The sequence below is a fragment of the Peromyscus californicus genome, unplaced genomic scaffold (genome assembly GCF_007827085.1).
Source record: "Peromyscus californicus insignis strain IS unplaced genomic scaffold, ASM782708v3 Scaffold_10__1_contigs__length_136768540, whole genome shotgun sequence".
NCBI classification, from domain to species: Eukaryota; Metazoa; Chordata; class Mammalia; order Rodentia; family Cricetidae; genus Peromyscus; species Peromyscus californicus.
Genome location: NW_026294391.1, coordinates 113,375,609 through 113,396,037, shown reverse-complemented (window position 1 = coordinate 113,396,037; position 20,429 = coordinate 113,375,609). Strand labels below are relative to the sequence as shown.

Sequence of the window (20,429 nt, the reverse complement as noted above, 5' to 3'; positions counted from 1 at the left end):
GCCTGGATGCCTCCCAAACAGATCAAGCCAATCAACTGTCTCACCCATTCAGAGGGCCTGATCCAGTTGGTGACCCCTCAGCCATTGGTTCATAGTTCATGGGTTTCCATTTGTTTAGCTATTTGTCCCTGTGCTTTATCCAACCTTGGTCTCAACAATTCTCGCTCATATAAACCCTCCTCATTCTCGCTAATTGGACTCCCAGAGATCCACCTCGGGCCTAGCCATGGATCTCTGCATCCAGATACCTCAGTAGTTGGATGGGGTTTCTAGCACGACAATTAGGGTGTTTGGCCATCCCATCACCAGAGTAGGTCAGTTCGGGCTGTATCTCGACCATTGCCAGCAGTCTGTTGTGGGGGTATCTTTGTGGATTTCTGTGGGCCTCTCTAGCACTTTGCTTCTTCCTATTCTCATGTGGTCTTCATTTACCATGGTCTCCTATTCCTTGTTCTCTCTCTCTGTTCTTGATCCAGCTGGGATCTCCTGCTCCAAGAAACACATTTCATTTTTTTTTTAAAGAAATTATTTTACTTTCTGTGGTGCTCCAGATTGAACTCAAGGATTTGAACACTCCAGCCAAGTGTTGAGCTAATGACTAGTACCACTAGCTATTATTCTCGAGTACCAAAGAGGAAACTGAGGACCAGAGAGGTGAAATAATGTTGTGTCCAAAGCTATACAATGAATAAGTGGCATATTGAAAATCAGTTTCAGGTGCTATTTAAATCCTTGCCTATGCACTTAGCTTATGATCAAGCTCTCATTTATAGAACAAATCTTTTTGATCCTGTTGTGAAAAATGAATACTTTAAGGGGTCAGTAAAACTACCTGGCAACAAAGAAGCACCCAATATAAAGCATTCTTAAAAAATAAAGATAAATTACTCCCTTCCGGAAAGTCCAGTTTCTCCTGGTCTTTGGATTCAATACTGTCTGGGTACATTCTTAAATATATGCTGCCTTGCCTCTTGGATCTTCTCCATTTGTTTTTGCCTGTCACTTTCTCTTGCTATACCCTAGCTCTTTTGTCATTACTATCCTAGCACAGGTGATATTCAGGCTCCCAGCACCTCCTTCACCCTATGGAGCAGATCAGCCTCTAGATTCCAGCTCCAACTTACATTAGGAGTTTCTAAGTCAGCCCTACTCATATTCAAAAGAAAACATCCCTGCAAGATTTGATCTACTGTAGGCATAATTCATTCTTCAGATAGCTCATAAGTATTCTTTGATTGTGTGCTTAGCTGTGTGCTAAGTGACATGTGGTACACACATACATAAGCACACATGCCTGTACGTGCACACATGCCAAAGAAAAAAGATAAAGGAGTAGAAAAGTAGGTGTGGTTTGAATAAGAATGGTCCCCATAGGCTCATATATTTGAGTGCTTAATCATCAGAGAGTGGTACTATTTGAGAAAGATTAGGCCAATTAGGAGGTATGTCCTTCCTGGAATAGGTGTGACCTTGGAGGAAATGTGTCACTGGGGGGTAGGATTTGAGGTTTCAAAAGCCAGTGCCAGGCCCAGGCTCTCTCTGCCTGCTGATCAGGATGTAGCTCTCAACTGCTTCTCCAGCACCATGCCTGCCATGAGTGCTGCAAGCTCCCTGGCATGGTTATAATGGATCAGCTCCTAAAACTGTAAGCAATCCCTGAATTAAATGCTTTCTCCTATAAGAGTTGCTGTGGTCATGGTGTCTCTTCATAGCAATAGAACAGTGACTAAGACAGTGGGGTTTTGGGAACTCTGCATGCTATCCTGGAGACTCTTCAGAGGTGTACTTTGCCTAACTTTCATCCCCACAAGCCAAAGGCTGCCTCCAGATGCCCTTTCCACTTTCTTTACCTCACAGCATCATTTAGCCATCATTCACCTGCTAGCTGTAGGGTCCAACTGCCAGAAACTAAGTAATGTGATGAGGGTAATTTCAGCTAAAATATCTATCCAGCTAACAGATTTATGTGTTACTTTTCCTGGGAAATGTGTTCATTTCAAAAGGGAAGACATTAAGGCATGACGGCAGGAAATTTCAGGTCTCATTGTGACCTGGAGTGGAAGAGACTACCCCGACATGACCTGGGCTTTCAGAATTAACATCTGCCTGTTTTTGATGATGGCCTTTTGGGAAGTTCTCCCAGGGCCCAAGTTGCCTCACTGCCTTGTGACTTTCAGTATGCCACAGTCAAGTTTGTTTAAATGTAAAAAAAAAAAATGCACAATACTCTTGTTTTGTATTTGGAATGGGTCTTCTTTGGACCCAGGAAGAAAATTCTCTTGATCACAGATGGTGTCTGCACCTGGGTAAAATCTGACAGTGCTCAGTACCTGGTAGGCAGCATTCCAAACACCTTTTCTATGCCATCTCATTTCATTCTCACCAGCAACCTCAGGAAGCAGACACTATAATTAGCACACCTTTCAAACAAAAACCAAGATGTAGAGAGAAGTAACTTGTACAAGGTTATACTGCTACTAAGCAAGACTTTTAATCACATACAATAGCATTTTGGAGACAATTTTCCTTTAGCTGCGTAGCATCAGCAGATAGAGCAGAAAGCCCTTGGCTCATAGAAACCCTCCTCCCCCCATAAGGCTTTTAATCCTATACCCAGAGCATAGTGCTGCTCTGCCATAGGCAGCACGGAGATAGCTCACTAGCCTGGTCCTCAGACTCTGCTCAGAAGAGCCTATTCTGCTCCTAAGAATAGTTTCGAATGGGTGCCACCTTCTTCCCTTATGTGTTACAACATGGTTTCCCAAGACCTCCTCTAGCACTCTCTTTTTCTCACACAGTGGGAAGGAGAATCATGAGTGCCATGGTGCATGGCTTTAATCTCAGCACTCAGGAGGCAGAGGCAGGCAGATCTCTTTGTGATTGAGGCCAACTAGCTCTGTACAGTGAGTTTCAGGCCATCCAGAGTTACATTTATTATGTAAATTGAGGCACTGTCTCAAATCAAAAGGGTTAGAGGGAATGCCTACATCTGGTCATTGCTTTAAAGTTCGCTAAGGAATAGCCAAAGTGTGACTAATACAATCAAAAGTAAAATGAGGGACTAGAGTGATGGCTCAGCAGTTGAGAACACTTGTTACTCCCATAGAAGACCTGGGTTCAGTTCCCAGAACCCACATGATGGCTCACAACTGTCTCTAACTCTAGATTTATGGGATTAGATGCACTTGGTTTCTGTGAGCACCAGGCACACACATAGTGCACATACATTCATGAAAGCAAAACTCTCATACAGATAAAATAAGATAAATAAATCTTCTTCAAAAGATAAAAGGAAGTTTTACCAAATTAACCCCCCAGTGTGATGTAGTCCAATCAGGTTTCTTTTCAAGGCAATTTGCACACTGTGTCTCTGAATCTGCAATTCATCTTCCTTCTCTCACCAGTAAAGCACTTACTGTGTGTCAAATACTGCATTAAGTAAAAACCACCATTATCAATAACAATCCCCCCTCCCAAACCTCCACCATCTGTCATATTTAACCTCACAGTACACACTTCGAACAAAATATGAGTATTGTCTTCCGTTTATTTCTGATGAAACAGAGAAAGAGAAGTAATTTGCCAAAAGTCACTTAAATACCAGTGAATGTTTACTAGCTTCTAGCCCATTCTTTGCATTTGGGCAGTATCATTCAGTTTCATCCCAGCTTCACAGTAACAGCACTCATGCACACTGATATTACATGCACAATAGCATGAATGCAAAATACAATGACATCATTAATGCATCAGCATGTTATATGAGGGTTAAAGCATGCTTCGGCATGATTAAAAGTAGTTATTTGACAAGTCAAAAATTGGAAAAGTACAGATACAAACCTTTCACACGTGTGTTCATTGTTCCTCCTGTGGTAATAAATCTAGTGGAATTATGATATGGAGTGTTGTCTACTTGACATAGTTTAGGTCTTTCAAGAAGGTTTGGATTTAGCTGTACCCAGCCATAAATAATTAAAACACAGTTCAATTGGGGTGTCCTTTAGAAAAGAATTTAAAAATAATGAATTCAGCTCATTCACTTTAAAAATGAACAAAAGTAATGTATTATTCAAGAGAAAAAATAAATAAAATACATTCCTGGCCCATATTTAAGCCGTCAAAGAAAAGAGAAACAAAAAGAGCTAAAGGGATAAAAGGCAAACAGCAGGGTAAAAGAGACGCTAGAGAAGAATATAGACGTTTGGAATGTGCAAGTGAAAAGAGACACAGCGTTGCCAGAAAAATAGTAACAGAAGAAAACTGATCTTGGTAATGCAAAGAAAGTGAAGGAGAAATGGTAAGACTGCAAAGAAATAGTTAATAAATCTCACACCAAACCATTCATTTCTCTAATTTAAGAGTGTCTTGTTACACAAATTAGGAAACTAAGAGTAACTAGCATATCTCCAAATTAACTTTAAAAAATAAAAGAACAACCTCTTCTGATTGTTATTCTCATTAATACATGAAGAGAATGACATAATTTTCATTTTAACCTTTTATCAACCTTATTTCATTGATCCTATTTCCATATCATTTTAATTACAGTAGTAAAATAATTTTATTATATTTACATATAATAAATATTTTGAGTATTTCCTCCGTTGTTGAGTAAAAACATCTTAGAGATTTGTAATATTTCTTATACGGTTTACATGTTATGAACTTATATGTAATGATGCTAATATTTTCATATTTTGATATTTGTTTCAGTACTATTTTTGCACTGTTATGTTATATTTTCTGCCTCATCTTCACTTAGTAATATTTTTTAGTCAAAAAAATCTCAAGGCAACATAGTTAAGTTAAATCAGTTACTTCCAGATTTTTCTTAAAAAGTTAAAATTTTATTATTATTATACCTGTGTGTTTGTGTGTGCATGCATATGCGTGTACACACCATAAGGCACTAGTCAAGGCCAGAGAACAACTTTGTGGAGCTGGTTTTCTCCTTCCACCTTTACACGTTCTATGGATTGAACTCAGGTTATTACGATTGTGCTTCTATGCACTGATCCAACTTACAGGCCATCATCCCAGAGCTTCGAGCTTTCTTTAAATATTTAAATTTTTAATTCATGTAGTAATATTACATGTAGCAAAACACGAAGTTTATGTTAATTTCTCTGCATATTCATGACTAATTACTCTATAGTAACCTATATCTGCTTTCTATATAGTGAACAATAGACTGAATGATTATGATGCATCAGTGAAAGGTGTCATTGCAGAAATGTATCACTCTGGCTGAAGATGTCAGTAAGTCAGGCAGGTGACACATGTGTGAGGGCCGGGATAGATACAAAATCTCAGTATCTTCCTCTCAACTTTAATTTGGTCCTACCTAAACTGCTATGAATTAAAACCCTAACTAAAAACTTCATCATTTTCATTCTTTTTCCTGTCTAACATTTGCTACTGGTTAATTTTCACACCTTGTGATCAAAACAAAAATTTCCCAGAAACACTAGACTTACAAACGAGTAAAAGCATTCTTGTTTTGATCCACTTTTTACAGGAAATGATGTTTTCCAAGATAAACAATTAAGTTCTTCAGTATACAGATTCTGTCCTGTTAGAAACATGGTTCAAAGCTAGGGGTGGTAGCATATACCTGTAACCCCAGCACTTAAAAGACTGAGGCAGAAGGATCTAGCATTCCAGGGGTTACAAAAGGAGACCCTGTTCCAAAACACCACCATGCAGAAAGGAACATGGTCACTACTCTCAGATGGTGTTAACCATATGTGGAACTAGGTATTTATTAAATGCCTTCTGGGACTATTTAATTAAACAGTCAGACATTTTTAGTAAGTATCTGCATTTTATCTGTTACATTTTGGTCATAACTCTCATATCAGTGGGAGATGCAATGGCATAGTAGGTAGAACAAGTATCTGAATTCAAATCTAGTCATACCTTATACTAGCTTTGTTCAGTATTGTGTAGTAGTTAAAGCATGAGCCCTGCCATAAGACAAAACTGATTTGGAATCCTTGTTCTATTGCTTAGTTTTTACTGTGGAAAACCTTTGCTGTGCCTGTTTTTAACTTGAGGAAATCATCATCATCATCATCATCATCATCATCACCTTACTGGGATTGTGAGAATTTAATGAGCTAACACAGATCTGGTATGAAGTAGTTCCACATTAATGGATACCGTTATACTTATTTATTCATGAGGAAGAACAGGTCTTGTTTTTCTTTGTAAGTAACATTCTTACCTTTTTGTTTTGTGCTTTTGTACCATTTTATCTGTGTTATGCTTAGCATATTTTCCTCTGAAGATACTTTTAAAAATATAATATATTTTTTCCGTAACCAAGGATAATTCATATCATATATTCTTCAAAGGCCTGGAGGAAAATCGCCTTGTAAACCCATCAGGTCCCAGTGTGTTTTGGATGATGAAATTCTTCCATATTTGTCTTGGCTTCTATATTTATTAGAAAGTGTTGAGATGATTCTGACAATTTTATGTAACTGAAAAAAGGCCCGTTTTAAAAAATTTCTTTGTGACCTGAGAATTGCTCATCAAATTATTATCTGTGCTTACAATTATTTTAGCATTTTGCTACTTACTGTATCACTTTATCATTCTTTGTCTAAGAAATATAGTGTGCACTATTTTAAAAAAGCATTACCTTGGGAGCCAACATCCATTGACTGTCTAAACTTTTTTAACAGCTAGATTCTGCATTTTTTCTCTTTCTTTATTTTGAAGCTTTGTGTGGACCACAAACTCCAAATTCCCAACTCTGAATGAAAAAGGCTTTTCAGGAATGGATGAATGAATAATGAATAATGCCAATAGCTCTTGAAGCACCGTCTGGAGGCTGCTTTCTGAAATGACAAGTGTTGCTGTGAAGAAGCTGCAGCCTGCAGAACGTTTCTAGAGCACAGCAATGCTTAGCAAATCGTGCTGTTACCGATAATACGAGGCTGGTGAGAACAGTGCCATGGATTCAAAACAGGAGGGAGATGCTTTTTTTTTCTTCATAGTATGGCCTTGCTTCTGTGTCCAATTGCACAGGTCAATTGTCTTTTTAAAGAGAGTAATAAATGAAGTATGCTGCATAGCAGAGGAAAAAATAGAATATCCAATACAATATAATAAGAACTTAAAAAATCCTTAAAACCACGATACAGTAACACATTAGAGATTTTTTTTTTTCGAGACAGGCTTTCTCTGTGTAGCTTTGCGCCTTTCCTGGAACTCGCTTTAGGAGACCAGGCTGGCCTCGAACTCACAGAGATCTGCCTGCCTCTGCCTCCCAAGTGCTGGGATTAAAGGCATGCGCCACCACTGCCGGCTCACATTAGAGATTTTAACTGTTCACTTATCCAGCATATTTAAAAATATGTCCATATTTGTCGATTATAGTAATCCTTCTGTTTCTAAGTCATTATGTAAGTTTTAGACTTTTCCTACTACACCAATCAAAGTTGACTATATTTTACTGGAAGAAAATGCTACTTGAGGCCGCTCCATTTTTCACTTACATTTTATGTGTAAGTGTCCATTTCAAGCTTTAAGTTGCAGTGAGAGCTTAGAAAGAATGTTCTCAAGGAATATTTCAATGTTTACTCACATGCCTCCATTTCACTGGCTGATGGGGCAAAGGGCCAGGAATGAAAAGTTAGATTCTAACACTAACCTTTGAATATCTGTCAGGGTAATGATCCCAAGAAGATCCTCAAATATAGTTGAGCAAGTGGAAATATTATGAGACTTGAATGTACAGACATTTATGGTAAGAAACCATCTGGAGTATCAGTGTGGGCACGGCCCTATTTCCCTTTGGTTATGGTCCCCTAGTTGTGCCTAGGGGTAAAAGTGCAGGAGAGATAATGGTGGATAGTTTTAACCACTCTACTAAAGCAGAAAATAATCCCATGGTGTATCTACCCTTGCAAATGGGCCTTTCTATAATACTGAGGAGAGGGAACAGAAATTTTTGTGGCCTTTGAAAATATTCTCCAGTGGATCCAGTGGCATGGAAATTTGCCTCGTTTTATTTGGGGAGGTTGTGCTTCGCCCCCCCCCCCCAAAGAAGACTGCTTACTGGCTAAGGTAATGTTACTCTCCCCTCCAGTGTGGGGAAGAAAATAATAAAATCTCATTTGCAGTTTTCACTGGTTACCATTTTCAAGCAAGAGATAATGTTGAAACTATCCTGTTTCACCCAAATGTCAGTTCCTTAGGGTATACCATACATTCATGGTAAAACAGCTATTCCAGCAACTCAAGAGCAATAAAACAGAGCCAGGAAACCCATGTGTGTCCCGCAGGAGATGTGGATTGCAATGGTGGCCAGAGGTGAGGGAACTGGTGTTGCCCAAGTTTAGTATAAAGACTCCTTTGTTGAGTCTCTGACATCAGTTCTTCATTGGTTGGGTCACTGGGCACAAAGTTATCTAATTCAGCATTGCCCTTCTTTTAGTCTCCCATGGTAGGCAACACCTCTTTAGTGTTCTGTGGTGGTTCCTGCACTGGCAAAGCCACTTCCTATATGCCAGACAAGTTTGACTTTTTACAGTAGTTCAGGGAATTTGGCAAGTATGAAAGAAGGCGTGGGAGAAGTGGTTAGGAATTCATGAGGTAACTAGGAAGTTCTTCTTATTTTGACTTATGCTAGGATCCCAGCCATAACTCTGAAATGTCAGACAATGTCCCTGCACATTGTCCTGGTGACTTTCACAATTCTTGCCAAATGCCGTTGTGGATTTTTTCAATTATGTGAAGGGCAGTTTGTGCCCAGTCTTCTCCTAACCATTGCTGGCCTACCCTTATTATTTTGCATTTAACACACAGAGATTGATTCTTGCCTAAAATTAGCTGAATTCTATTTGGATCAGCTCAGTAGAATTAAAAAGTATAATTAGCCTGAGAATTCACTCCACTCCTCAACCTAACTGCCACTTAAATATGTCCTGCAATGCTTTTGCACTTTCTGCAGAGCTTACAGAGCTGAGTTCTAGGCTGAAGCAGTTGATTGCATGCAGGAAAGCAGCCATGAATTGCTATGAGCTCCTCGTTGACGATCCTGCATATGTGTGTGTTATCATCTACAATTGTCCTCATAAAATTAAATAAAAGCACGCGTTTATTATTGTGGGGCTCCAATTAAGAGACAGCTGGTGCTCTTATTACGCTTGCATTAAATTGAAACTTGTAATTTAGATGTCCAGATGCACACTTTTAAATCAAAGTATAAAATCGCATTTGCTTTGTCCATTTTCCATTCAGAAGTATCTGGAATCTTACCTCGGGGCTCCTCCTACCCTGTAAAACTCCCTTGAAGTAGGGGAAGCATTTCCTCTGATTAACATTTTTCCTCTCTCAAGTTCTTCGAGGGAAACAAAAAAATCTGGGTTTGTACGGAAGGGAGGAGACCCAGGAAGGCAAACGGTGAGTATATAACCCTCGGCGAGTTGATGTATGTGTTGCTCGAGGTCGTTTTGGAATTCCCTGCCTCCCCTCACCTGTCTCGGAAGTGTCTCGAAACCCGGAGCTTCGCGCTCCGTCGCCTTTCTCATTGGCACTTCCGTCGCTGCCTGCCGAAGCTCTAGAAACTTTCCAGGCGGCTCGCGCTCCCCACCAGGGGTAGGTACACGCTTCCCCGTCGCTTGGCTTTTGTACCTCCGGAGCGTTATGATTTGCACTCCCCCGCCCCCCACGCCCCAGTTACTAATGCCATGACAAAAGCCACTCCGGGCGGGCGGGCGGGCGGGCTGGCGGGCGAGGGCTGGGGCAGGCTGCGTTTCGGAGGGGCGAGGCGCCACACCCCCTCCGGAGAAAGCCCACGCTGGGGCCGGCGCGGAGGTACGAGCCACACAAAGAGTCGATTTCACGACGAAAGTGCGCCCTCCAGGAAGCAGGGGCCCCCACTCGGAGCGCGAGCAGGAGCGCGACTTTTTGGCGCTCTTTGCGAGCGAGCCGCGAGGAGGCGGAAGACGGTCCCGGGCCGGCGCGGGAATCGGGCCACCAGGCGCCGGAGTTCCTGCGCGTGTCGCCGCCGTCCCAGCGAGAGACGCGTCTCCCGTGGCTCCCGGTCCAGGTGAGCTTGGCGGGTGGCGGCGGCGGAGGCGACGGCGACGGGCCCGGTGAGTGGCGCTACCTGGCCGGGCGGGGCGGGGCGCTGGAGGCCGGCGGCTGCCCGAGGAGGCGGCGGCGGCGGCGGCGTGCCCCTCGGCCGCCTCACCGACTTGGGCGCCAGTTGCCTTTTTGGCGCCCAAAGAAGGAATTCTCCCGGAGGAACCGGCCCGAGTTCTCAGCGAGGCTCCCCGCGCCGCGTCCGCCCAAGTGTGTAGCGGGGAAGCACCGAGGAGCCCCAAGTCTTGGGTTACCCCGGTATGGTGGACTTTTGTGTGTGTGTGGGGGGGGGTACACGGTAAAGGGGTACGTGTGTGTGTGTGGGGGGGGACAGAACCCAGGACATGCCTTTGCCTGAGGGTCCGGCTGGTGGTGGGGTGGGGGGGTTGAGAGAAGGGGGGGGTGAGGACCGGTTGCCGCGGCAACTCCGAACCTCGGCGGGAGCCCCCCGCGCCCCCCCCCACCTCTGCCCGCCCCACCGCCCCGTGAGGAAGGCGCGCTGCGCCGGCCGCCAGGGAACTCGGGGCGCTCACTCTGAGGTGTGCTCCTAGTGGACTGAACCAAGCGGCTGCGAGCGCGGGGGGGGGGGGGGGGGGAGAGGAGGGGGGAGGCTGGGCTCCCGGGCCCCTCCTCCAGCCAGCCGGCCACCGGCGGGGGGAGCCAGGGGGGGGGGACACCGAGGGCCAGCCACGGACTAGCCTCTTCTCCCAGCCCGAGGCCAAAGCGTGGGGGCCGGCGCGGGGGTGGGGGGCGGGGGAGATGGCATCGCAGGCAGGGCTTGCAGGCTCGGTCCGCAGAGTCCGCAGTGCCTGTGGCTGGACTTGACATTGGATACCCCGCTGCGGCCGCCGCCGGACTCGGAGGCCGGGAGCACCGGCCCGGCCCGAAGTTACGGAGGTGGGGCGGGCGTTAATTTGCTTATATCTAATGATTTCGGGAACCTCGCTTTAAAATGGCGGCACCCACTAGACACCCCTGCTAAAGGCTCGCCCGGCCCCGGGGCCACCTCACGCAGGGCTGCTTTTTGCTTCTCCCGCTAACAGATGGCATGTGCCGCTGTTTGCTGCCTCTGCCCTTACCGCTGCCGCTGAGAGCGGGGGGGCCCCTTAGCCTCTGGGTTTGCGCTAGACACAGAAGGTAAGGAGGGACCTGAGTTGGGGTTCCTGACACTGGCTGCCTTGCTAGGAAGCCGGTGAAAGGCGGCGCTGCTTTTTAAACTTTTTCCACTCCCGCGAAATGGCAAGCAGAAGGCAAATTAACACTGCCACTTGTTGCTTTTTTTTTTTTTTAAGTTTTGCTTTTCCTCTTTTTCTTCTCTTTCCTTCCTTCCCCCTTCCACTCTTTCTTTTTTAATTTAAAGGAACTTCTTGCATGGCATGTCATTAGCAAAGGCTTTCCATAACAGCTAACTTTCGCATTTTCGTGGGATGCCTGAGTAGGACCGCAGCAGAACCGCCTCTCTTCCCGCCCTGGGTCAATACATTTGGGCAGCTTGCTTTTATCACCTGGGGCTGAAGGACGTGAGGGTAGTACATTGTAGGGGAGTGTTATAAAGGGTAGCTTTAATTTTTACCACTCAGACAGTATGCTTGTATGATAAGAAAATAAAATTAAAACAAGGGTACTGTTGAAGTTTAACAGGCTATTGGTTGTGCCGTTCTCTAATGGTTATGGTAGACCTACTTAATGTTTTTCAGAACACTGTTTATTGATGTGCACACGCACGCACACACAAATTTATTTATAAATGTGAATTTTTTTGTTCTAATGTGTTTTTAGGGAGTTCTTTTCTTCTAGATGTTCTTAATCGCTATTTATAAACTGGCCTCTGATTCCACAGCCTCTCCATATGTGTATGTAAGGTTCATGGGAAAGCATCAATTAAAATAGAACTGCTGCAAGATTTAATTTTGAAATGATTGGTGATTTATCGCAGTGCTGGAGTTTTGGTTTAATTAGTAAGTCCTTCGGTGATGACTGATAGCGTGGTTGGAAAACAGACTGGTGATATACCTGAACTAATGACTGGACACCAAGGCTTAACATAATTCATCCAGATATTTCCTCTTTCTGTTGAAAGGCATATTGACAATGAGCTTTACCAGAGACTGGCTTTTTCCTGATTATAGTCACATTTTCTCTTTTGCCTATGCAAATTTAATCCTTAATAAACATTAAATACTAAATCAATGTAAGTTTTTTTTTAAATTTTGTAATGCTTTGGGGAAAAACTTGCATATTTATAAAAACTTCTCTAAATATAGCCTAAATAGATTTTTGTCTGTAATCCAGCTGATAACTATTCTACTCCTCTGTGCTTTTTACTTCTCCCAACCAGTAGAAACTGGAAAGGAAGGAAAGTATTATTTTGCACCTAACAAAGTCTACCACAGTTTTTCTGCCCAGGTGCTGCAGTCTACATAGAAACAAAGAGACAAGCTGCTTACAATGGAATTTACTGTATAATAATGCCACACTGATTTCAGGCTATTGTTCAGAGAGCCATGTGAAGCAACTGCTTCACATTTGAAAAAAGGAAGTGCTACAGGTAGAGCAATAGATACTTGGATCTTTCTTTCTTTTCTTTCTTTCTTTCTTTCTTTCTTTCTTTCTTTCTTTCTTTCTTTCTTTCTTTCTTTCTTTCTTTCTTTTTGCAATGGAAGGATGACAAAAACCAGCTTCTCTCATTTTTAATGGTTCCAAACTTAGGCCTCACTTCTGTAAGCGTCATCTCTGTGGGTGCTGCTGTAGGGATGAATGACTTTGGCTCAGAGACATCATTTTAAAAAGTGAACGTATTAAACCTGGGGGCCAGAGCATTAGAGGTGTGAGAACGTTTCCCAGTTACTGTTCTGCTGCCTTATATAGGGATGAGACTGGAGACTCTCTATGAAAATATAAGTGAAGGTTTGTTGGGAAACTGATTGTGAGAGAGAATTGGTCCAGGACTGGGCTAGAGGTGGTAAAGGCATGTTTCACTCTGCTTGTAAGAACCACTTCATTTCTCTGATTTCCCTTGCTGCTTTAAGAATTCATAATGAGTCCCAGGACTGTTATAAAGTAGCTTTTCCCCAACTGTCTTCTTCAGGCATTTCATAACAGCTTCTTTTTAAGGAGAATAAAACTTATGACTATGCTCTGGTAGCCAAAGCAGCCTTGTGATTGTATTTGTACCCATCTCATAGCTAAATAATGTTTTGCACACATAGCTGTTTAATAAATGTTGAACTATATAGAAAAACGGCAGTCTATAAATTCACAAAAGAACAGAATTTGTGCACAGCTTTTAATTTAAACAGAAAGCCTTTTTGTACACTTGCAAGAACCAAAAATGTAAAGTCGATTACAATGTGCATTCTCCTAATTGCATTCTACTTGCTTCAAATGGGTTCTTTTGCCTTTCATTGTACTTCCAGGAACTTGTGAAAGTTATCCTTTTAGCCAGTAGGTGTATTATTATCTGTCCAACTTTACACAATGAAGAAGTAAAAAGCAACTTGGAAATAAAAAAAGGTTTTGTCTTTTGAGTGGCTGCACAGTACTACACATTGCTGGAACAGTGACAAGCTCTTGGCTGTTATGCAGATGTTGACAATATAGCTTGAAGTACAGTTCTGTTCTCCATTCAGCTGTCTTTGCATCTAGGAAAGAGAGGAGGGAAGAAAGGGAGTGAAAAGCCTTAAAGTGATGAAGATATTCATTCATAAATTTTACATGTACCCTGCTTCTAGTGAAATAAAGTCAAGAAGGTGGCAGAATTCTTCTTTTGAAATAAAAGATTCTGTCTGCTAGGATTACAAATGGGGATTCAGGAAATGCAGAGAATAAGTTACAGTGCATGTAAGACAAGTAACTTGATCCTGTCCTGTTGTTAAAGTAAAATAATGGCCACTGCCATGTTAAAATGCTCAAGAGTCTGAAAGAGATACAGGTTGCAATAACCTCTACTTTGTAAAGATGCTTCCATATTGTTGATTTTTGTTGTTCTTGCTATTTTGAGACAGGGTCTCACAGAGTAGCTCAGGCTTTCCTTGAACTCCTACTCTTAATGCTCAGCTTTCTGAGGCTGGGATTACAGGTATGTGCCAGGCTGTTGGATTATAACAGTGATTAAATAGATAGGTTTAGACCATTATAATTGCATGTGATATTAAGGAACTTGAAATCAGAAATCATTCTCCTCTGTGAGATTTTTCTGCTTCTTCCTAGGTATGATATGATACTTCAAAAATAGGAAGCTGAGTTTCTTCACATAAAATGGGGTGAATCTTTTCATTCTAAGATAACAGACTGTGTCTGGGTGCAAGTAGTTCCACTGTCAAACAAACAAACAAACAAACATAAATTATGAGCAAGTAGAAGCAATTGGATCTGTATTAATATAGACTTTCAGATCTGTAGGGAACTTTATGGTTGTACAGATATATGGATACTTATATCTGGTCTCCTGACAACCAGGGGACCATGCTGGAAAGATAACATTGAGAATTAGAACAAATGAGGTATCAATTACGTTATCAGATATTAATGCCATAAAAGGGAGAAGAAACCATTTATATAATCCTTTTTAAAAGGCACAGTGTAAACCCATTATTATTCTCTGGTTGCTATTAAATTGAATGATCTTGCCTTTAAAAGATTGATGGGGAGCCGGGCGGTGGTGGCGCACGCCTTTAATCCCAGCACTCGGGAGGTAGAGGCAGGCGGATCTCTGTGAGTTCGAGGCCAGCCTGGGCTACCAAGTGAGTTCCAGGAAAGAAAACTTTAAAAAAAAAAATAAAAAAAAAATAAAAGATTGATGGGGAAAAGAATACAGTTCAGGATGAGACTTTATTTTTGTTTCAGAAATAAAAGTATTCCACAAGTGTCTGGGAATATATATGCAAGCATAAATTTGAGCACAAATGTACAAATTGGTGATCAATTAAGAACAGTATTTGCAGTCACACATTGATTTCTCCCTGAAATACAGAAAAATACCGATTTTTATAGTATTTTTCCAAGGGGAAATGAAAGAAAAACAGGTTGACAATAAACTATAACCAATATTTGATATAAACGATGTGTCTGTTGCTTAGAAATGTTTAACCCTAGGCAGTGTACTTTCAGAAGAAGGGTGCATTTCTTAGAACTAAAGAGGAAGCAATAATAAAAAGACTTGATTTGAGTATATGTATAGATTTCTTTTCTTCTATGTAAATAGTGTTAGAATCATTGTGATTGCAGAACGTATTTTATGAAATGTAGTTGACACAGGGAATTTCAAACTCCTAAGCTTAAATGATCCTACTTCAATCTCCTAAGTAGCTGGATCTACAGTCATGCATCACCATGCCCAGCTTCTCAAAACTCTTTGTAACAACCATGAAAAGGAAAAGTTCAGGGGAAGAGGAGCCATGTTAGAAACTTAAGACTCAATTAGTCATGCTTGTTAAAATATTATGTTCCACTCTCAAGTCCTTCTTGCATCAGCGTTAAGTTGGCGCACAAGAAAAAGTGATTTATTTATGATTTGGGGTAGGAGTTTGTTTTCTACCTATACAATGAGTGCATTTGTGTGGCCAGAAGCAGAATGCCTGCAACTGAGAAAGGCCAGTCTAGATAGAGATGCAGGGAGTTGACACTGGAGAATTCTGCCAGGCTAGTTAATCTCCTCAAGTCATGTGAGCATCCTAGAGACTGATGGTTGGCTGGATTGGGTTTTCCAATTTGGGTTCTTCAAATTGGTTTTAATGTGTCCCCATCTGATTCTGAGAATTCTGAGCTTCTTGGCTGCCTACATTTGTGTGGAAATTTGGGATAGATTTCCTTAGGTTCATTCAGGTGTCCTCGAATGTACCAGCATCTCATTTGCAGGTAAGCTAATGGATCTCTTTACCTTATATCCTCAGTGCTTTATCTTCTAGGTAAAAGTTTTAGTAAATTAAGGAATAGGTTGATATTTTTAATTTTCTCTTGCCTTTTAGACATATTTTCTCTGTGATTTTAAGTAATGTTTCTTTTTTTTTTTTTAAGAAAATGAGCAACAATTTATATTTGGCTTTATGTCCTGCTGAGGGCCATACTGGTGACTCAAAATGAGCCCAAGGATAAACATTCAAAGGCAGCTTTTAAGATGAATCCTAAAGAGTGACCTGAAAGCTAACCACTACCTTTCTGTCACCTGAAATTACATTTAATGAACATCCTCTGCATCTCAGGCAAATCATCTTCTGCATGAAGCTATGTAGATACAGTTCTTTTTAACTGACTCCACAGATTAAAAAGAAGAGATAAAAGAATTGCTGTTATTAGAGTGCCTCCTGTTGTGTGTATTTTACAAAGTGATAAAGACACAGGTGAAATATGAAAAGGATATTGGACATTGTCTCTTTTTCAAGGACTGTCCATTTACAGGCTGTATTTGCATGAGTTTCTATTTATCAAGATATAGGTGTGAATTCTCTCTCTCTCTCTCTCTCTCTCTCTCTCTCTCTCTCTCTCTCTCTCTCTCTCTCTCTCTCTCTCTCTCTCTCTCTCTCTCTCTCTTACTGTATCCAGAAAGCAAAGCCCTCACAGAAGGGACTGGAGCTGCTGTTTCTGATCCTCTACAATCATCCTTTGTGCCAGAGGACTATTATTTTTTTAGGTAGAGCTCTTGCAGTTTTTCCTTATGTGGCAATATGAAAAAAAAATACATAACAGGGCATACTGGAAAACATGGTGGGGGGGATATCTTGCCGGAAAACAGTGAAAAGCTTGAATTTCACCTTTTGGTTTTTTAAGTTTTCTACCTTCATGAACAAAGCAACAACAAAAAGCAGAACGAAAGTGTCACATGTGGTATTGTGTGTGTGTGTGTGTGTGTGTGTGTGTGTGTGTGTGTGTGTGTGTGTATGAAATAGTAGGATTCATCAGTTATTTACTTTACAAATGGAGATAATGAATCTGTTGCTTTATTAAGATTAGGTTTGTGTGGGACTGGAGAGATCGCTCAGTGGATAAGAGCACATACTGTTCTTGTAGAGGACATGTGTTTGGTTACCTGTACCCACTGCAGATGGCTAGCAAACACCTCTGGCCTCAGGCATCTGTGCTCTAGTGCACTCATCCACCCACTCATTCATACACATAATTAAAAATAATAAAAATAAGTTTTAAAAAAATATTGGGTTTCAAAAAGGGAAAAATACTAGGTTTGTAATCTAGGAAAAAGTGTAAAAGTACTTGGGAGACTAATTGCGAATGAGGTAAGGAATCGAGGAAAAGGAGTATGAATAAGAGGATAATAGGGGTGAATATACACTAAGTACATTTTATCTGTGTATAAAAATGTAAAAATGAAATCTATCATCTTGTATAATTAGTATGTTCTAGTGAAATAATTTTTTTAAAGAAAGCCAAAAAAGGATTAGATTTGTGTGTTACAAAGTAGTTCTTGTGAGTTCTATTTAAATCATATAGAGATATATTCAACATGACCCAAGGCATGAGGTAGGGCTCACACTTTCTTTCCCTCAGTGCTCGAGTCAGGAGTTTGTCTTTGTATGCGCTTGCTCAGTCAGTTGTGTGATTGTAGATACTGTTGTTAGAGGGCATATTGATGTTTCAGAAAATTCTTGCTGTCTGTAATTGATAAGAATCCCAAAGAAGATGGGGGAACTATTTCTTCTCAGCAGCGGTTTTGAGAACTTAAATTCCCAGCTCATTTATGTCAGCCAGCCTTTCCAGCCAAGTACTTGGACAGCATAAAATAAACCTTATTAGTTCATCCAGAAGTACAAAGTGAAACATAGTACACCTTATATAGTTGTATTTTATGTCTACAAGCTTCAAATACATAAAAAAATTTGGAGGGGGGGCTATTGGGGTGCTGAGCCTGTGTAATTTGTTCTGTTCTATTAATGTCTAGATTATTGGACTCAGTTACAGACAAATCCAATGTCAGTATAGTTTTAAGGTAAGCTTGAGGCTGGATTCAGATTGACATGGCCCTCAAGGGAAGGCATTTTTAGAGAAAACTGTAGGTTTTAGCAGGACTTTTTTTTTTTTTTTGAGACAAAGTTTCACTGTATAGCCCCAGATATTCTGGGAAATCACTCTGTAGACCAGGCTGGCCTCAAACTCACAGAGATCCACTTGCCTCTGCTTCCTGAGTGCTGGGATTAAAGGTGTGTGCCACCACTGCCCTGCTTAGCAGGACTTTAGATCAACTGGCTGCCCCTTTATTATGTATAAATCCTTGTCTGTGTATCCTGCATAATGGGCGTTAACAGCTTAGATGAAAGATTGTAAAACATCAGTAGCGAACTTCTGCCCTCCGGAGTTCTCCCATTGTGCTGTAAGCCTGTATTTAAGATCTCCTTCCTCCTTCAATAAATGGCATTCGGGGGGAAAAATTTATACTGTATCAAGCTGATAATAGAAAATAAATAATAAATAAAAATGAAAAAAAATATGATAATTAAAAAAATCCTCTTTCTCAAAGAGATAAACTTTGTTCTGTGGAGAAACTCATTTGGATATACTGAGAAACTCTATATAGTAATAATAGCAAGGCAAAATATTTTTTTCCTTTATTACTTAAACTTGCCCCCGCTACCCCGACCAGTTCTTGTGATTGAGAACTTGACTGGCTTGGAAAATGTACCATAGTGCATTGTATTTCACCATACTGGAAAAAAAAGTCTGTATTTTGTGAACAGTATGGTTTTCTTAATCTTAATAAAGATCTACAATACAATTCAGTTAGGTAACTCTCAAATATGAACATAACACTGAATGTGCACAAGTCATTTTGTAGAATGATGATGATGATGATTCACAAGAGAATAAGAGAAACAGTAGAAGTTACTTCCTGTAATGCTATAGTCTGCAACTTCTAATACCTACTTATTAGGTGTATGAAAACTGCATTTCATAATGTTGATTCTGAATTAACAGGAAACAGTCAGGTAATATCAGTAATTCTATTATTTGACTCTTAAATACTTTTACTAATTTTGCCTACTGGTCTAGCATTCATTAAAATACAGCAAAAAGTCCAATGAACAGATTGTCTGACCTCTGCTAAGTACATGATATTTTGTAAGTTTCGTGTTTTCATTTCAGTCATGGTTCATACATTAGCTCTTCTTATTGTCTTGTCTCTATCTCCAAAGAAATCTCAGAAATATTTTTAGCTATCTAAGAAAACAGTTCAAATAAAAGTGCTCAAAATACTGACAAGCAATGACAGGAAATGCTGGTTGCCCTGGTCTCCTTCATAACTAAGTGAGGCCCCAGCTGGCTGATTGACTTTAAACTTCCTGTTTGAGGGCTGTTTGGGTCAAAAGTAGCTGTGTTTTCCATATAGAGATTTTTTTCTTTATTCTGTAAGGCCACAATAAATCTGTCACTGGACTGCATATTTTGTATATTTTATGGACTGAATCATGTGGTTTGAGTTTAATTTGGAAAGCAATGCTTTTACAATCAAGATTTTTTTTAACCCTGACATGTGCAGCTTTGGGGTCTGGGATTGCACTGGCCTCCAAAAGTTTATGACTTTATTTACACAATAGTGATTGCTGAGGAGGGCATTTCCTGCTAGTTAATGACTGGCTGGAAGGACCAACAATCCAAATCCAGGGGGAGAAGACCATTCATTAAATGCCAACAAGGGCCAGTCCTCCTTTTCTATGAAGTTGTAGGGAGAAAGTGAAACTGCATTCTACCTTTTGAATTGCCCAGAGCAGGGAGGGCAGAGATCACTCTGGAGGTGGGGCGTCATGGCGTGGGGAATGGGGCCTCTTTTCCTAACAGGAGCTTGCTAAGTCTTTCCCTTAGGTTGTCAAACAGGGTCTTGGACCAGGAGGATATTACCTTTATGTTGCCAGGGCATAGAGGTAGAGTAAAGTTGTGGGCCCCTAACTGCCCATTAGCTGTCTGAAAATGCTCAACTAGAAGGTGTTACAGCTACTTTAAAAACCTGTAATATCGCATGACTGAGTTTCCTAATTGGTTGAATAACTGATTATGACTAAAGCAGAGAAGAACTTAGAAAGGAATGGAAAGAATGACCTTTTTCAAGGTCACCCTTGAAAGGTACCAGCAGGTATACACATTGCATGTTAACTCCTAATATAATAAAGGTAAATTATATTCAGAAAGCTTGCTTTAGCTTTTGTGGAAGTACCTTGGGGAGGGGGCTGTAATAGTAACCATTTAACTCATCACATCTCCAGGAAACAGTTTTGTTCTTCTGTAATTCTTGCCTGCTGTAAACCAGCTGAAGTGTGAAGAACTTGGCATTGATTTAGAGCAAAAACAGAATTAAGACCAAGGCTGAGTCCACATCTAGGAATCCCTGA

General features: G+C 41.0%; 1 protein-coding gene across 1 annotated transcript in view; it reads left to right on the top strand.

Moving 5' to 3' along the window:
- Positions 1–9,834: 9,834 nt before the first annotated feature.
- Positions 9,835–20,429, top strand: part of Mbnl3 (muscleblind like splicing regulator 3) — a 103,901-nt gene continuing 93,306 nt past the window's right edge. Inside the window, exon 1 of the mRNA XM_052739486.1 lies at positions 9,835–10,063. The gene's annotated coding sequence lies outside the window, so the exon portion shown is untranslated. The remainder of the gene's footprint in view (positions 10,064–20,429) is intronic.